The sequence below is a fragment of the Penaeus monodon genome, chromosome 15 (assembly GCF_015228065.2).
Source record: "Penaeus monodon isolate SGIC_2016 chromosome 15, NSTDA_Pmon_1, whole genome shotgun sequence".
Taxonomy (NCBI): Eukaryota; Metazoa; Arthropoda; class Malacostraca; order Decapoda; family Penaeidae; genus Penaeus; species Penaeus monodon.
In genome coordinates this window covers 26,309,716-26,309,976 of record NC_051400.1, presented here as the reverse complement: position 1 = coordinate 26,309,976, position 261 = coordinate 26,309,716, and positions in this window count along the sequence as shown.

Here is a 261-nt window from a genome sequence, read left to right as displayed (position 1 = left end):
CCTACCGGATGTTCCTCTCATAATATGCCCCTGCTGTTCAGAAAGATGGGTTATCCGCAATATGATGATGCTATTGTATACTAGATATGCGGAGGCACATCGTCAGAGTATCTTATATTACCATGTTAAAGATATATCATTTTATCATATACTGTATATCGTTAAGGTACGGGTATATTCTTAAGTACAATATTATCTTATCAGTATATAAACTCCCAAGGCTGTCTGGTTGTGCGTACACATTTTTAAAACCTGCCTTCT